At 40.3% G+C, this 14,708-nt stretch overlaps 1 protein-coding gene across 2 annotated transcripts in view; it reads left to right on the top strand.

Annotated features, from left to right (window-relative positions):
* Positions 1-14,708, top strand: part of LOC110488917 (leucine-rich repeat and immunoglobulin-like domain-containing nogo receptor-interacting protein 2) — a 299,614-nt gene that overhangs the window by 48,694 nt on the left and 236,212 nt on the right. For both annotated transcript variants that reach the window (XM_021561383.3, XM_021561382.3), the window contains exon 2: positions 7,992-8,063. The gene's annotated coding sequence lies outside the window, so the exon portion shown is untranslated. The remainder of the gene's footprint in view (positions 1-7,991; positions 8,064-14,708) is intronic.

The raw sequence follows: 14,708 nt of genomic DNA, 5'->3' as shown, positions 1-14,708 counted from the left end.
TATTAATACTACACTCTTTAGTCTCATACTCAAGATTTTCACAATGCAACTGTGGTGGTCCTTAACTTGTGATATGAGGTACAGTAAAACGTATTCAACTGATAGGTAGGCTTAGATTGAAATATGCTGATGTTTGAGATGGGAACGAACAGTGGGTATGTTATGTATATAGATGTTGAATGGAGGAGACAGGAGTTGTAAAATGTATTGATGCTGGTTCGCCAAAATGATTTACGAGTTTATTTCCTTTGTTTTCCCCTTTCAGAGCATTGATTTATGGCTGGTATAAAACCCCATATCCAGTGATGTCACATCAAAATGTGACTATGTCCTCTGGTTGACAAATTACAGTTGTGGTAAAGTTTGGGACACAAACACATGAGTAAAGTGGGCATTTTTGCCAAACGTTAAAGGTAACATACAAAAAGCATCTTTAAAATGCCTTAGTTTTATAATTTATTTAATTCTAGATTATATATGCTCACCTTCCGATGCGTTCTGAGTGTCTCAATGTGTCATTTGAAAAAAAAACAGTTATTGTTGTTGCATTTATCAATTTAAGTGGGCTAAGCTTATTCATGTTGGTATACCCCATATGCGGTATGCATTAAATGATTTAATAGGCATACATAGGCAAAGTTATGAGACTTTACTTCATAAATAGTGCCCGTTGTCATTGTAAACAACAAGATTTACTCAGTGCCTTATCTATTTGTCTCCTTGTCTACATGAAACACCATCCAGCATTTGTGTTTTACATTGTAACCCACACGTGTCATCAATGAGTCAAATGCAAACTTCATTATGAAATGAACTGACTCCACATCATATTTGAGAAATATTCTGCTGTACTCATCATGGATAAAAGGCATTGCTGGTGAGAATGATGGATTGCCTGGGCTTAATAATACTTCATAAGGGAAAAACAAAGTCTGCAAGTCCAACAAAACTAATTAAAATGACAGAACCTCACAGCAGCAAATAAGGAATGGAGTCATTTAGGGCACCGGCGTGGTGGTATACGATGCCTCTGATTGGACTTAATGCTTGAACAGCTCCACAGATCTGTTGTGTATTAATATGTTGATGGCAATATTGCCTCTCGTCTTCAGTTCTTCGCAAACATCATAGCTCAGCGAATCTATGGATGCCTCAGTCATTTCAATACATACTACCTTTCACGGCGAGTAAAGAAAATGTTTTTTTTTAATTGCAAACATTGCAAATGGCTCCACTTCTCGGTCCAGTGGCTTCGTACATTAGCATGTAAAGAGAATCATGGATGAGCCCATCGAAGTAGACGGAGAAAGCCTTCCTCTCATTGATACTCACTTAAGGGGGTTGTGTCAATGCCATCATTATAATAGTTATTTTTGCCGTTGATCTCCTTCCACACTTGAGAGAGGGTGCAAGGGTGAAATCATTTAGCATGAATCACTCAATATTTTATGGTTGCCTCATTGAAAATGAGTGGGAAGAAATCATAATGTATTTTTTTACACAAACCTCAGCTAAAATATTAGGTTTTTGTTATACATTATTGTTCTAAACTTTTGACTGGTAATGTACATCTACTTATTTAAGGGTTTTTCTTTATATTTACTATTTTCTACATTGTAGAATAATTGTAAACACATCCAAACTATGAAATAACACATATGGAATAAAGTAATGACAAAAAACTGTAAAATCAAAATATATTTTATATTTGAGATTCTTCAAATATCCACCATTTGCCTTGATGACAGCTTTGCACACACTTGGCATTCTCTCAACCAGCTTCATGAGGTCCTCACCTGGAATGCATTTCAATTAACATATGTGCTTTCTTTCTTTCTTAATGCATTCGAGCCAATCAGTTGTGTTGTGACAAGGTAGGGGCGGTATACAGAAGATAGCCCTATTTGGTAAAAGACAAAGTCCATATTATGGCAAGAACAGCTAAGATCAGCAAAGAGAAACGACAGTTCATCATTACTTTAAGACATGATGGTCAGTCAATCCAGAAACTTTCAAGAACTTTTAAAGTTTCTTCAAGTGCAGTCGCAAAAACCATCAAGCAGTATGATGAAACTGGCTCTCATGGCCCTGGCAAAGCTGTAGAGGAAAAGTTCATTAGAGTTACCAGCCTCAGAAATTGCAGCCCAAATAAATTCTTTACAGAGTTCAAGTAACAGACATCTCAACATCAACTGTTCAGAGGAGACCGTCATGGTCGAATTGCTGCAAAGAAACCACTACTTAAGGACCTCAATAAGCAGAAGAGACTTGCTATGGCCAAGAAACACGAGCAATGGACATCAGATGGGTGGAAATGTGTCCTTTGATCTGGAGTCCACATTTATGATTTTTGGTTCCAACCAGTCGTGTCTTTGTGAGACGTGGTGTAGGTGAACAGATGATCTCTGCATGTGTATTCCCATCATAAAGCATGGAAGAGGAGGTGTTATGGTGTGGGGATGTTTTGCTGATGACACTGTCTGTGATTTATTTAGAATTCAATGCACACTTAACCAGCACGGCTACCACAGCATTCTGCAGTGATACGCCATCCCATCTGGTTTGAGCTTAGTGGGACATTGATTTGTTTTTCAACAGGATAATGACAAATAATGATAAATATCCTCCAAATGGAATTGTAAAGACGCACATGGATGGTTGCATAACTGTCAGTGTAAAAGGTATAGGAATGGCCCGTGAGAACAGTTTGTTAAAAGCAAAACACATTAGCAACAGTACAGTACATGTGTCAACTAGGCCTAATTGTCTTGCTTTATTGATGAAATATTGCTTGCTGATTTTAGCTGACAAACTGTAGCACTAATGTATACTTCAGTGTGTCCATGTGGAAATACATAAACTGCACATGTCTTTTAAAGGCTGCGTTTTATGAATTATAAAACATAGAATACATAACACACATCTCAAGTTGTTTTGCAGTGTGTTGTCATTGTGGTTTACTGTTACTCTCCTATAAAAGTTACTAAACTATGTAACACAAATAGGAGTGCTAAAACCTACTTTGTTCAAGTGAGAGGACCAGTTATGTCAGAATAAACGCTCCTACCCTTCATGCTACCTGGCGCCCGTTAGTGTTTGAGGATATGGGAGATGATGGTCCCAGGATTCTGCATGCTTTAGCCGCGCTAACAGCTGAGCCGTCAATCTCCAAGGGGAGAGATGGTGGTGGACGATTTCTGAAGTCCACCACCATCTCCAAGGTTTTGTATGTGTTGAGTTCTAGGTTATTTGCGACTGCACAAGACCACCAGGCAGGCAACCTCTCAACGGTACATGGACTTATCACCGTCGGTGATGAGACCAACCAGAGGGGTGTCACATGGAATCTTGAGTACTTTGACAGAAGCACTGTTGGAGGTGCGGTCATTGATATAGAGTGAGTAGAGTAGAGGTGAGAGCACGCATCCTTGCGGCGCTCCTGTGCTGAGGGATAGAGAGTCCAAAAAGTGTTTTCCCAGCTTCACGTGTCGCGTTCTGTTGGTCAGGAAGTCAGTGATCCACTGACTGATGGAGCTGGACATGTTCAATTGGGAGAGTTTGTCTTGTAGCAGTTTGGGGGGAATGATATTGACACAGAGCTAGTCCACAAACAATACAGTGGCTTGTGCAAGTATTCACCCCCTTGGCATTTTTCCTATTTTGTAGCCTCACAATCAATTGGGGGGCTTGTATAATTTGATTTACACTCATGCCTACCACTTTGAAGATGCAAAATATTTTTTTTGTGTAAGACAAACAAGAAATAAGACAAAAAACTGAACTCGAGAGCACATACTGAGATCATGTGACAGATCATGTGACACTTAGATTGCACACAGGTGGACTTTGTTTAACTAATTATGTGACAGCTGAAGGTAATTGGTTGCACCAGATCTTATTTAGGGGCTTCATAGCAAAGGGGGTGAATACATATGCATGCACAACTTTTCCAGGATTTTTTGGTCAAATTTCTTTCATTTCACTTCACCAATTTGGATTATGTATGTATGTATGGATTTGTGTATGTTCATCTCATGAAATCCAAATAAAAATCCATTAAAATTACAGGTTGCATGCAACAAAAGGGAAAAATGGCAAGGGGATGAATTATTTTGCAAGCCACTGTATGTAAGCGAAATGGAAAGCTGCAACATGGAAAGCTGTGAGTCATTGTTGATGTGCTCCGTCCTGCATTTCTACCAATGTCTCTTGAGACATTTTCCTGTGTCAGTGTAGCAAAGCTCAGCATCTTTACCTTTCCTTGATGCCACATTTATAGCATTAAGGGAATCTGATGTTCTTTTGGACTCCAAATGTCTATTTCTGTGGCCTACATACTGTCTTCTGAGACGCCAAGCATGAAAGAAAAAAAAATGGAAATGTGACACTGTTTACAAATCCACTCCTGATCATTTTTTTTAAACAGCAGAGATATCAATTAGTTGTATTTTTCCTGCTAAATCAATTGAGGCTGACTCCTGTTTCAGAACAACTCGTTATAAGTTTGATGACGACTGTGATTACTTAACTCCCGAAGCAATATGTATGACATCTTGTAGCTCACAGAAAAGTACACGGTAGCAAAGCTGAATTTCCTTGCATGCTTAACATTGCATATTACACAACTAAATATTCAACTGCACCTCAATCTCTCAACATCTTCACAAACAGAAGGGGCCTGCAAGAAGAACAGGCCAACAAATTCTGTTATGTCTGTGTCTGCAAGGCTTCCAGAAACTGCATTGTAATGTCTGACAGAATGCACAGACTGCTCCAAACAGTGAGCTATGTAATGCTAATGCTAACTGAGGCCCTCTTGTTTACATTCTGGTTGTGACTGCGTCCCCCAAGAGTGACATTACCTCTTCTCAGACACACTGGCTTTCAGCTCCATAAATAGTATTCCTTTTTACTGGCCTTGAACTCCTGAGATGGCATTAGCGGCAAGACTATCAGACAGCGACAAAAAGCTCTCGGAGCTCATGTGAGATGGAGTTCAATAATTTAGTATAGACTTTTTATTTATCGGGATTTTGTTTTTAAACACGGCAGCTTGATGCAACCAATATGAGAAAAAGCCAAATGTAGTGTCAGGCTAGCTCTTAGCCCCGTGGTTACATCAAGGGTGCATCAAAAACATCACAAGCCAGTCTGATGATTGAGAGATGGCCTCTCCAAAGGCACACTGTCTGAAGCATGTGAATATCCTTGTGATGTGAAGCTCTTATGCATATTCTCTCCTCCACCACAGCAAACTCCATTATGAATAAGCATTATGAATGATAAATGACCAATAACTCGTAGAACCGATAACTCGTTGCAGCCAAACAAACACAGTTGTTTTCTCAAGGACTACAAAGGGAAACCCAGACATGAGATGCCCAGTGACGCAAGCCTACAAGACGAGCTAAATGCCTTTTATTTATTTTTATTTATTTTATTTCCTAAATATTTTCTTAACTCTTCCTGAACTACACTGTTGGTTAAGGGCTTGTAAGTAAGCATTTCACTGTAAGGTCTACACTTGTTGTATTCAGCGCATGTGACAAACAAAGTTTGATTTGATTATGGGTGACCTGCAGGAGCCGTCTTTAATGGACTATGGAGCGTTGTGTTTTCTGCTGTAGCAACAAATCTTTCAACCCAACATCCAATCTCCAACATAGAGAACTACTATGTTATTCATCTGAACCTATCTAGTATAATAACCTATTCTCTGGCATAGCTCATAGGGTCTTTGAGCCATGCAAGCTTCTTCAGTTATGAGAAGTTCACATAGAGAGAAAATCTGAAATACAATCAAAACTACAGTACGGAAAACTGCACTACAATGCAATCCTATATCGAGCAGTCTGGCTGAATCTGTGGAACGAGAATGCACAATTACATTCACACTGAAACGAGGAAGAGAGAGAATGAGTGAAACAATGAGATTTGATGAGCGAAAGAGAACACAAAGAGAACAATGGAGTGAAATATAGATAGAGAAAGAAGGGAAACAGGAGGGAGGGAGGTAAGGTATGCAGGACCAGACACGGCAAAACGCTGCAAAGCTCCAGGACAGAGGAGACTATGCAGTGGGCCATAGCAGAGAGAGAGTGGCGAGTCATCTTGCGAGTCTCTCCTCACCCAAAGGCCTGCATGGGGTCCATCTTTTAACTCAACGCCATGGAGATTTTCCATTTGCCCATTCGGCCACTAGCACACTTGGGGAAAACCTGTTTGGGGCTGAAATGTCGATGGAGCTAGCTAGAAAATAACAGTATTTTCCTCCCAACCCTCTCTAACGTACTTAAGCCCTAACAGAGGCAAGCCTGTGTATTTTCAATGAGTAATCCTTTTCAATTGACCAGCACTTGTGTTGGGCTATGCTCTTTATTGGCTGTTGGCTCTATAGTGGGTGGACTGAACATATATTTAGATAGTATCCTCATCGACAGAGTCCAGCTAGAATGGAAACGGCTAACAGTGGAAACACTTAACATTATGGTCAATTGACAGACACTTTAATTCATAGCAACTTGCAGAACAGATTCAGTATTTCGCCCAGGTGGGAATCAATCCCACAACCCTGGTGTTGCAAGCACCACAGTCCAGCCGACTGGGCCCCCTGAACCACCACCTTCTCCCCACCCATATGAATGCCTCACAATCTGGGCAACCTCTCTCCTCTGAGCCTTCTCCACTGGGGGACAGAGTCAGTCAAGGGTGAAGATCTCAAGCCCAATTCTAGGGCACCGCTATGACAGTCTTAGTCTGGCTGCTCACCCTTTCCCCCAACCATTACAGACGCCATCCTTCCCCTCATCCATCCATCCCTTCCTCCCCCTGTCTATCCCTCTCTCTGGGGGATGAGAGTGGGGCCAGACGGAGCCAGACGGAGCCAGCAGTTGTGTGTCCATCCACCTGTGCAAAACCCCACCGTTCTGCAGGCTGAAACCTCTGCATGCTACCTTTTAAAGGCGTAAGGAGACGCTATCAAAAACTAGACCCCGTCATTAAAAGGCTTGTGTCAGAAAGCCTCTGCTCTATCACTCTACCTGGCATACACATTTATGCTGGCTCATAACTTGCCGGGCAACAGTGCAAGTGAGCTCATTTTTACCGTGAGACTGTCAAAAAGTTTCCCCTTTTTATATTTTCAGTGAGAGACTTTTGCTATTCTGTCTTTTCCCTTCATTTCAAATGCAACATGGTGAAACATAAGAGATGTGGTTATGTTGGGGTGGAAAATATAAAAGAGCACGAAGCTGCCAAGTGCAATACGAAAAGAGGGGATCAATGGCCATATCACTGTCAGATATTCAAAACAGTTTAGCAGTAATGAGGGCATGGCGTTCCACGACTATGCTGTCATATAATAACATTTGCTGGGGAGGAAATAACAAGGTAGCACATAGCTGGTTGTTAGATGCAGGATAATTTCTAGAGGAGAATATACTGTACTTTAGTTCTAAAGGCTGGTTTCCATGACAGGTGAAACACATGGGCCTGGAATAAAACACATTTTTCAACGGAGCAATTCCATAGGCGTGGTTTTTAGTCCAGGTTTAGGCTTATTATGGGTCTGGGTAACTTCAAGTCACATTTTAAAAATTTCCTTTCGGCACAACGATAGTGTATGGAACCAACACTATCTAATTTGTGGTTGGAAATCAATCGAAAAAAAACTAAGAAAAATGTATAATGTGCCTGTTTGTTTCATTCTCATTCCGTTTTTTAGTTCACTCTAGTGTTATTTAGTTCTCTATTGTTTTTTAGTTCACTCTATTGTAAACTCTACAGTCAGCGTATTTTATCCCATTCTCCATCTTTTAAGAAATAATGGCTCTCGAGAGAAGTCGCTAGACACTGTTGGAAAGCTCTTGGATGACTTAGTGTCCAGTGAACTGACAGGCTAAATCTCTGAGCTCTCCTACCATTAACATATCATCTCAACCATTAAGGATATCCTGACACTAATTCTGCCCTTCTCTTTCTGTGCCTTTCAGACTGACTCTTCAATGGTCCCTCATCTTCTCTAGCCAGAAAGGAACCATGTCGTCCGCCCATGTTTGGATATGGTAAGTTGCCTGGTGACGTCAGTGTTATGCAAGGGTAGATTCGTCCAGAGGGCTAAAACGGCACAAATTCACGCTATGATTACTTATTACATATTTTGATAGTCACGTTTGCCCTGATTATTCATCCTTGGCATCATAGCCCCACAAAAAACTAAAAGTTAATCATAGACTGTACACAATTGGCCACAGCCACTAAATACATTATTACAGAAAAATATATATATTTTCCACTTGGCACCACCGATTAAGGGGGAAGATGTATATATATATATATATATAGTCAGAGTTGATTAAAAGCAACTTCAATCTGCTATTTTTTGCCTCTTCACCCTTGTTGTCACTGCTTGTTATAAGAAAAGGAAAAAGCAGTGGGTGGCTTTTCAAAAGTGTGTGTGTGTATGTCTTCACACAGGTTTCAAATACTAATATATGCATGCTAACAGTGGAAGCAAATAAAAAAATGACACAGCCTTGACATCCATATGTCAAACCAAACCAAAGTGTACTTCTCACGTGCGTCAAATACAACTGATGTAGTAGACCTTACAGTAAAATGCTTACTTACAGGCGCTAACCAATAGTGCAAAAAAGGTATTAGCTGAACAATAGGTAAGTAAAGAAATAAAACAACAGTAAAAAGACAGGCTATATACAGTAGCGTGGCTATAAAAGTAAGGAGGCCACATACAGACACCGGTTAGTCAGGCTGATTGAGGTAGTATGTACATGTAGATATCTTTAAAGTGACTATGCATATACGATGAACAGAGAGTAACAGGACATAATGCTGGACGTAATGCAGATAGCCCGGTTAGCCAATGTGCGGGAGCATTGGTTGGTCGGCCCAATTGAGATAGTATGTACATGAATGTATAGTTAAAGTGGCTATGCATATATGATAAACAGAGAGTAGCAGCAGCGTAAAAAAAAGGGGTCACACAATGCAAATAGTCCGGGTAGCATTAAGAAGAGATCAGATGAAAATAAATTAAACTTGGGCTTTAAGAGACTAAAATGCAACGCAGAGCCTGAAATGCAATGAATTTGAGGTACTGAAATGCAATGCATCTCTTTCAACCAATCAAACCCTATCTATCCAGTGACGCAGATGCATAGACCCAAAGACATGCATGCTACTGTATGTTTGTTACCATATACAGCCATTGGCAATTTCCATTTTCATGTTTCTAAAAAAGAGGTCATCAAAATAAAGGTTTAATATGTTAATCACATGATTATCATTGACATTTTCCATCATCACTAAGCTTTCCATGTCAATTGTTATTTTATGTAAGTATAAATTATTTGATTACAGCAATACCGGGTTACGTCAATAACACATATAACAAATAATGTCAGATATGATCAGTGTTTCCAGGGAAAATAGCACATATGATGTAACACAGTGGATTTGTCCTTCTACTGCAGTAGTCTTAAGACTGAGGCAGTATAATTAATTGATTGAGGGCTTAAGCATCAGGACAGGGGTGACTCTAGGTGAATAGGGCCCTAGGGCACTGATCCAGGACCATTCAACTCAAACCCAATACAAATCCTCCCTTTGTGTGCTACAGCTGACTAGAGGCCTGTGCCAATCATGGCACCGGATCCCACCCATTCTATGTTCCCACAATGTACTGGGAATGGTAGGACATCGTACATTGGGACAGAGACACTGGCACAGCACACAGCCAATTGCTCCAGTACTAAGAGTTTATACCTGCTTTTCTCTGTTTATACTGGTGTCAGAGAGTAAGAAAGTCACTGATTCTACAACAACAATAATGTGTTTTCTTTCCATTGATGACTGCAGTGTGCAGGGGTGTTTTTACAAATGGCTAAAGCAATGTCAGCACAATAACTGTTCGACGGCAGCTTCATGAAAAGGGTTACGATGGCCGAGCAGCCGCACACAAGCCTAAGATCACCCTGTTCAAGGTCAAGCGTCGACTGGAGTGGTGTAAAGCTTGCTGCCATTGGACTCTGGAGCAGTGGAAACACGTTCCCTGGAGTGATGAATCACGCTTCACCATCTGGCAGTCCGAAGGACGAATCTAGATTAGGAGGATGCCAGGAGAACACTACCTGTCCCAATGCATAGTGCCAACTGTAAAGTTTGGTGGAGGAGGAATAGTTGTCTGGGGCTGTTTTTCATGGTTCAGGCTTGGCACCTTAGCTCCAGTGAAGGGAAATATTAACGCTACAGCATACAATGACATTCTAGATGATTCTGTGTCTCCAACTTCGTGGCAAGGCCCTTTCCTGTTTCAGCCTGACAATGCCCATGTGCACAAAGCGAGGCCCGTAAAGAAATGGTTTGTCAAGATCGATGTCGAGATCGATGTGGAAGAACTTGACTGGCCTTCACAGAGCACTGACCTCAACCCCATAGAACACCTGCGAGCCAGGCCTAATCGCCCAACATCAGTGCCCAACCTCACTATTGCTCTTGTGGGTGAATAGAAGTACGTCCCTGTAGCAATGTTCCAACATCTAGTGGAAAGCCTTCCCAGAAGAGTGGAGGCTGTTATAGCAGCAAAGGGAGGACCAACCTCATATTAATGTCCATGATTTTGGAATGAGATGTTTGACGAATAGGTGTCCACATACTTTTGGTAATGTAGTGTACATTGGGCTTATCTGGGTTCCTACATTGGGATTATCTCTGTTTTCTGGCCTAACCAGCTAGTTCAGTGGAGACAAATTGCATTGGGACTGAATTCCACATGGGAAGATAATTTGAAAGGTGATAGTTAAATTCAAAGGGCAGCATTTTGTCCCCCTTTGGTTCCTCTCATTAGGAAATGGTATTTGCATTAGGTGTAGACTCCAAAGCAATGAACATATGATAGAGAGCAATTTGCTTCTTTAACCCAAGCACTATGGCCTCAATGCTAAATACAGGGTGCAGTAAGAGGAATAGGTTGTAAATTGAGCTGTCTGGGGTCAACGAGTATGTGACAAATTCTTAGTGACAGTCGGAACATTTGAACATTGTAGAAACAAAACTATAACATAAGCATGCACAAGCATAAAAAAGCCCCCTTTTGTTACAAAAACATCTCATTATGAATTCAGTATACATCAGGCTGTAATTTAAATCGAAAGCTGAGAATAAAAAGGGAAAACCGATAGTTAAAGGCAATTAATTCAACCTGGAATACCCGGAGCACTGTTTAATTGTATTGCTATACTTCTTCTAAAAAAGAAAAAGAACTCTGCAAAGAGAGTTTGTCCGGAAACTGAAGGCTCCGCATCACTGTTACAGGCTCAATGCCATAAAAAGGTCGATAGCAGTGAAAATGACACACATGCACCTACAGTAATCCTTGTATTTTACATCCATACTAATGCTGGGTTTATGCATTTCCTGTTTTGTTGCCAGATAAAGTTTGCTTCCTGAAATTCAAATAGATGTGCCCTGTAAAAGATTAATAAGGCTGTCACTGACTAAAATTGGAGCATGGGTCCCCTTAGATGAAGGCAATGGCAGAATTCAAATGTGAGAGGAAAACCCAATGTTCTCTCTGATAACATCCTACAACAACAATCAACTTTGATGTTGGAATTATAACAGTCTCTGGTTTGTTTTGGGGGAACATCTATACCAAGACAACCACAATGCTCCATGATGGATTCAAATGTCCTTAATTTGATCACTGTTGTTATTGCGAAATGTCCTGCACAGCAAGAAACTTGTAGACTATTCAATGTTAAAAAAGGCTTATAAAGTTTATAATTTCCACTTTAACACTTCAGACTTGATTTTTCCGTAATTAAAAATGACTCAACTCCTACAAAAAATGTCCATTAATTAAAATCCACAGAATAATTCACATTTCCTGCTGCTGTGGATTTATTTTCCTGCTGTAGCAAACTGGCTCAAATTAAGATCCTACGTCTTAATATGTCATTGAATGTATACTATACCTTAGGAGTATGCATATCCTGAACCCTAATACAGATATTTACCTGTCATGGTAAGCTGCTAATCACGTCTTTGCACATCCCCCTTCATCAGCTGTTGTTATTTTTAGAGCGCTCCCTTATATTTTTTTCTCCTGTGAGGGAAAGTAGTGACGCGTCAGCAGCACTATTGGTAATCAGCAGCCGTACTACTGTTCTATGCCCAGGTAAAGCCTTTGAGGAGACCATTGAACATGGGCAACGATCTCTAGAGGACAGGCGGCTCACCCGCGGCTCAGCCGCAACATTACAGCAAATGCTGCAGTGAAATCTCCCCCATAATGCCCCTCATGAGCATCCTCCTCCTGTGGAGATGGAAGCCTTAAAGCCATGGTAGAAAAAAGCTTCTTACTACCTTAGAAGATGCTGAAACATATTCAGATGTTCTATCTGGGCTCCCTATATCAAATTAGCACCTCATGTTCATCTTCCGTTACATAAAAGCAGAATATAACCAGGGGTACTCCATTGTCATACTTGAGTAAAAGTAAAGATGCCTTATAAGACAATGACTCAAGTAAAATTGAAAGTCAGCCAGTAAAATACTACTTGAGTAAAAGTGTAAAAGGATTTGGTTTTAAATATACTTAAGTATCAAAAGTAAATGAAATTGCTAAAATGTATTTAAGTATCAAAAGTACAAGTAAAAGTATAAATCATTTAAAATGACTTATATTAAGCAAACCAGAGGGCACAATTATCTTATGTTTTTATTGACCGATAGCCAGGGGCACACTCCAACACTCAGACATAATTTACAGACAAATCATTTTTATTTAGTGAGTCAGCCAGATCAGGCAGTAGGGATGACCATGGATGTTCTCCTGATAAGTGTGTGAATTGGACCATTCTCCTGTCAAAATGTTACTGGTTCTTTTGGGTGTCAGGGAAAATGTATGGGAGTAAAAAGTACATATTTTTTTTTAGGAATGTAGTGAAATAAAAGTAAAAGTTGACAAAGATATAAATAGTAAAGTACAGTCCAGATACCCCCAAAAATGAATAAAGTAGTACTCAAGTGTTTTAAACTTTATTTAACTAGGCAAGTCAGTTAAGAACAATGACAGCCTAGGAACAGTGGGTTAACTGCCTTGTTCAGGGGCAGAATGACAGATTTTTACCTTGTCAGCTCGGGAATTCGATCTTGAAACCTTTCGGTTACTAGTCCAACACTCTAACCACTAGGCTACCTGCCGCCTTAAGTACTACACCACTGCATATAACAGATTATGCACAACACAGTAGTATTTTGAATAACAATAATAAATGGGGTAATATTATGTTACAGTCAGCCAGCTATGCCTATTATTAGAACATGGCAATCAAATTTGCGGCTCTGTAATGCATATAGTATTTTCTATTACATTATACCTGAGAATATTTACAGTTGAAGTCGGAAGTTTACATACGCCTTAGCCAAATACATGTAAACTCAGTTTTTCACAATTCCTGACATTTAATCCTGGTAAAAATTCCCTGTCTTAGGTCAGTTAGTATCACCACTTTATTTTAAGAATGTGAAATGTCAGAATAATAGTAGAGAGAATGATTTATTTCAGATTTAATTTCTTTCATCACATTCCCAGTGGGTCAGAAGTTTAAAAACACTCAATTAGTATTTGGTAGCATTGCCTTTAAATTGTTTATCTTTGGTCAAACGTTTCGGGTAGCCTTCCACAAGATTCCCACTTGTTGTCCTTAAAACATTTTGCCACAACTTTGGAAGTATGCTTGGGGTCATTGTCCATTTGGAAGACCCATTTGCAACCAAGTTTTAACTTTCTGACTGATGTCTTGAGATGTTGCTTCAATATATCCACATCATTTTCCTCCCTCATGCTGTCATATATTTTGTGAAGTGCACCAGTCCCTCCAGCAGCAAAGCTCCCCCACAACATGATGCTGCCACCCCTGTGCTTCACAGTTGGGATGGTGTTCTTCGGCTTGCAAGCCTTCCCCTTTTTCCTCCAAACATAACGATGGTCATTATGGACAAACAGTTGTCAGACCAGAGGACATTTCTCCAAAAAGTATGATGTTTGTCCCCATGTGCAGTTGTAAACAGTAGTCTGGATTAGTTTATGAGTTTTTGAGCAGTGGCTTCTTCCTTGCTGAGCGGCCTTTCAGGTCATGTCGATATAGGACTCGTTTTATTGTGGATGTAGATACTTTTGTACCTGTTTCCTCCAGCATCTTCACAAGGTCCTTCGCTGTTGTTCTGGGATTGATTTGCACTTTTCGCACCAAAGTACGTTCAGCTCTAGGAGACAGAGCCTCCTTCCTGAGCGGTATGATGGCTGTGTGGTCCCATGGTGTTTATTCTTGCTCGGTATTGTTTGTACAGATGAACGTGGTACCTTCAGGCGTTTGGAAATTGCTCCCAAGTATGAACCAGACTTGTAGAGGTCTACAATTTGTTTTCTTAGGTCTTGCCTGATTTCTTTTGATTTTCCCATGATGTCAAGCAAAGAGGCACTGAGTTTGAAGGCCTTGAAATACATCCACAGGTCCACCTCCAATTGACTCAAATGATGTCAAATAGCCTATCAGAAGCTTCTAAAGCCATGACATCATTTTGGGGAATTTTCCAAGCCGTTGAAAGGCACTGTCATCTCAGTGTATGTAAACTTCTGACTCACTGGAATTGTGATACAGTGAATTATATGTGAAATAATCTGT

Source organism: Oncorhynchus mykiss, chromosome 14 (genome assembly GCF_057628025.1).
Source record: "Oncorhynchus mykiss isolate SJ-2025 chromosome 14, ASM5762802v1, whole genome shotgun sequence".
Classification (NCBI taxonomy): Eukaryota; Metazoa; Chordata; class Actinopteri; order Salmoniformes; family Salmonidae; genus Oncorhynchus; species Oncorhynchus mykiss.
This window is presented reverse-complemented; position numbering and strand designations above follow the sequence as displayed.